This window comes from Cibotium barometz, chromosome 3 (genome assembly GCF_041138505.1).
Source record: "Cibotium barometz isolate CiBa-2024 chromosome 3, ASM4113850v1, whole genome shotgun sequence".
NCBI lineage: Eukaryota > Viridiplantae > Streptophyta > Polypodiopsida > Cyatheales > Cibotiaceae > Cibotium > Cibotium barometz.
In genome coordinates, this window is record NC_141048.1 from 43,230,345 (window position 1) to 43,234,185 (window position 3,841).

Here is a 3,841-nt window from a genome sequence, read left to right on the forward strand (position 1 = left end):
CTCTTCTCCCCCTTCTACCTCGTTATCCAACTCGTCCTCTCTCTCAACTATTGAGATGAATGAGGACACACATCTTAGTTTGGATAGGCGGAGCACACCATTGACCAATAAGCGGGACACGCAGGTTATCATTACCCGCACATTAGATATAGCATGTGTGTTTTAGTGCCTGGGTATATAAGGCACAGTTAAGAGATTTTGTGGTTGACACACCTTAAGAAAAAGATCCTGAGAAGCTCTTACTTCCTCTCTCACACATACATTGTTGTGTGTGTGCCTGTGTGATGAGCATGCTCGTCTCTAACCCCGGCTCGAAAAACAAAAACAAAAAATATGAAACAAAAAATGTGGGTATGTGTGTGTCTATGTTCATGATATGTCTTTTTTGACATGATGGTATCAAAGCCCCATAGCGAGCTTGTGAGTAAAAACTCTTATCCTCAGTGTAAGCGAGCAGAAACAGAAGTAGAGAAAGAATTAGGTCATAGTATGAGGGTGATCAGGAGAAAATTTTAAAAAATTAGAGCGGATACAGGAAGAATCAGGTCACACAACACAAGAGTGAGCAGGAGAAAATTTTAAAAAATCAGAGCCGACAGAAGGATTTAAAAAAAAATCAGCGTCGAGCTACCTTCACAGCTGCAAACCCTGAACGCATATCCTATGGTCTTTTTTTTCAAATCTTTTGCTGATCCCTGAATCACGCCTACAGACCAGGTTGCGCTCCCAGGTAACATTTTGTAAGACCTTTTTTTTCCTCTCATTTTTTGGTCAGGGTACTCAGTGCTACGGTAGCCATATCCACCCGCGTCTTTGTAGCAGTGCTGAAGCTATATATGGTAAGACAACCAACATCTTTGAGGCTCAGTAGCGCAAATCAAAGCCGATATTTATGCCTATGAATGTATGTGTTTAATGAAAGCATTGTATGCATACTCAGCAGTGTATTTGCTGATGAAAAACATAGATTTGGTTCATGCCTTACGGTAAAAGTATCTGACACATGCAGGATATGCCACCGTGTACTACAAGGCATCAAATCATATGACACCGTGTGCAAAATGGTTCAAAGACCTTAAGCCAGTCAAGCATGCTTTGTATGTATACATAGGAGATGACACTAAGCATGCCATTACACATATGGGGGATGTACCCATCGAATCAATGCATGGCAAGAGTCAGATGCTTGGAGATGTCATGTATGTTCCAAGCATTACAAAAAATCTTGTGTGAGTTGGCCAAATGACCGAACTTGACTTGGAAGTCCACTTCAATAAGCATGGGTGTGCGGTATTGGATATGCGCCATAACATGTGCATGGTGGCATGAAAACTCTTGTATGAGTTGTCCAAATGACCAAACGTAGCTTGGAAGTCCACTTCAATAAGCATGGGTGTACGGTATTGGATATGAGCCATAACATGCACATAGTGGCACAAGGACATAAGGTGGGAAGGATGTTTAAGCTGAATGCGTTTATGCTAGATATAAAGGCATACAAATTTGCTTATGTGCATGATGAAATTTCAGACCTAGAAATGTGGCATAAACAGATTGGGCATATGAACTATTAGCGGCTTAAGTCATTGCCAATGTCAAGGGTTGTCACTGGAGTGCGAAAATTCCATGTAGTTGAGCCATCATGTGTATGCAATGCATGTCAGTTTGTGAAGCAGTCGCGTAAACCCTTTCTGGTTGAAATTCAAAGAGCTCGCCGAATACTTGAGTTGCTGCATTCGGATGTATGGACAACGTCTCAACCGAGCATGAGTGGGCTGAAATATTATGTTTCTTTTGTGGATGATTTCTCACGTAAGACATGGGTGTATTTCATGCGAGAGAAGTTAGAGGTGTTTTTAAAATTTCAACAATTTTGGGCTATGGTTGAAAGAGAAACTGGCATGTAGATTGTGACCATCCATTCGGGTGGAGGGGGAGAATACATGTCGAGAGAGTTCACTACATATCTAGATCTTCATGGCATTAAAAGGCAGGTTTCATATGGGTATACACCGCATCAAAATGGTGTAGCAAAGAGGAAAAACAAGAGTATTGCAGAGGCAGCAAGAGCATTACTCAATGAGAAGTACATGCTGAGACATTATTCAATAGAGGCTATACAGTGTGCAGTATACATCACTCAATAGAGGCTATACAGTGTGCAGTATACATTATGAATCAGATGCCTATAGTGGCGGCAGTGCACAACAAGATACCTGACGAAGCGTTTTACAAGCACTAAACCGAATGACTCACACTTTAAGGTGTTTGGATGTGTTCGTTATGTACATATTCTGGATGAGAAATGAAAGAAATTAGATCCCAAGGCCAAGAAATGCATATTCATTGGGTATGCGTTGGAAGAAAAAGGCGACAGGTGTTACAATCCAGTCATGAGAGAGCTACGCATTAGGCAGGATATAGTCTTTGATGAGTTGGGCAGTTGGTACAAGCCGACAAATGCTACTTTGGATGCACATGATGATATGGCTGAAAATTAGGCTCATGGACAGCCACATGTTGGTACTTCATCTGCTAATGGAAGTGGGGTTACATATGTCAGAAATACAAAACCTTGGTTGGGTACATTGCGGAGTAATGTGTCACAACCGGGTATGGTGAGAAATGCACGAAGTATGGATGATTTTACTGCTGTAAATCAGCCTCAAATCAGTGATTTTGGTGACATGCCTTCTTAGACAGGCGGGCTGCCCTCAAGGGCACACAGGTGTACATGGGAGATGATCTCACTCCAACATAGGTGGCACACTGGCGTGAGGCGATGGTGACAGTTCATGAGGCCCGCAAAGCAGACAAGTGGGCTATCTACAGATATGGTATGGTCATTATCACTGAGAACCGTCCCAAATAGGAATGTGGGGTCTATGAGACCAAACACCTGAGGTTGACAGTATGGAATTGCAATGGCATGTTGTGGTTGAATCCAGGAGGCTTGAGCGAGATTCTCACAAGTAGGGATGTCATTGTTTATACAGAGACTCATCAGAGACCTGAGAGGGGCTTCACATACATAGCCGGGTATGAGCGGGAGTCAGCTTTCCAAGGTGAGACCCGCACATAAGGAGGAGTACGTGGCTCTAGAGGGGTAGCTGTCCTTTTTAGATCCCATCTCCGACAGATTCTCAGCATCATCTCGAAGGACGAGACTGCACAATATCTTTGGGTGCGGCTACAACTTAGCAGTGATAGTGTCATCCACATTGTTGTGTGTTATTTTGCACCACGCCACTCCCCTTACGTCGCACATCATGGCCAGTCACCGTACTTATCATTGTATGGGGATATCATGGAGTTCTCACAGCTGGGGGAAGTCTTCTGCTTGACCTTGTTTACTCCAACCACATATACCGCCAACTCGAGGATGTGGAACCTATTGTCCGCCTATCCACCCTCACATCAGAGCTCACCACCACGCTCCACATATCCGCCACCGCTTCTTTCATTTGCACGTGCCAGTCTACCATCAAGCTACCTTGCGGTTCCATGTCCTAGAACTATTGGTATGATGACGAATGCCGGGCCACATGCTCTCGTCTTAAGCATGAGGAATGGATTGGGAAAATCACGAAGCACCAAGCACAACAAATTTCTCAACGGCTCACCCAACGCAAGAAGCGAGAGTTCTATGCTCGGAAAGAGGATGAGTTATATCGACTTTTCTTAGGGCAGAATTGCAAAGATGCCTGGAGGAAACTCTGAGAACATCGCCCTCCCACACCTATCACCTTCCCGGACACATGGCACTCCTATGCACGCTTCCTCTATCATATCCCCCATCAGCCACCCCTACCTCTACCAACAGATCCCCATCCCACCACCT

At 44.1% G+C, this 3,841-nt stretch overlaps 1 long non-coding RNA gene across 1 annotated transcript; it reads left to right on the top strand.

Annotated features, from left to right (window-relative positions):
- Positions 1-420: 420 nt before the first annotated feature.
- On the top strand, positions 421-3,218 carry LOC147640095 (uncharacterized). The gene is made up of 2 exons (XR_015262416.1): positions 421-730; positions 1,010-3,218. It is a non-coding gene; the product is annotated as an uncharacterized LOC147640095 (long non-coding RNA).
- The last annotated feature ends 623 nt before the right edge of the window (positions 3,219-3,841 follow it).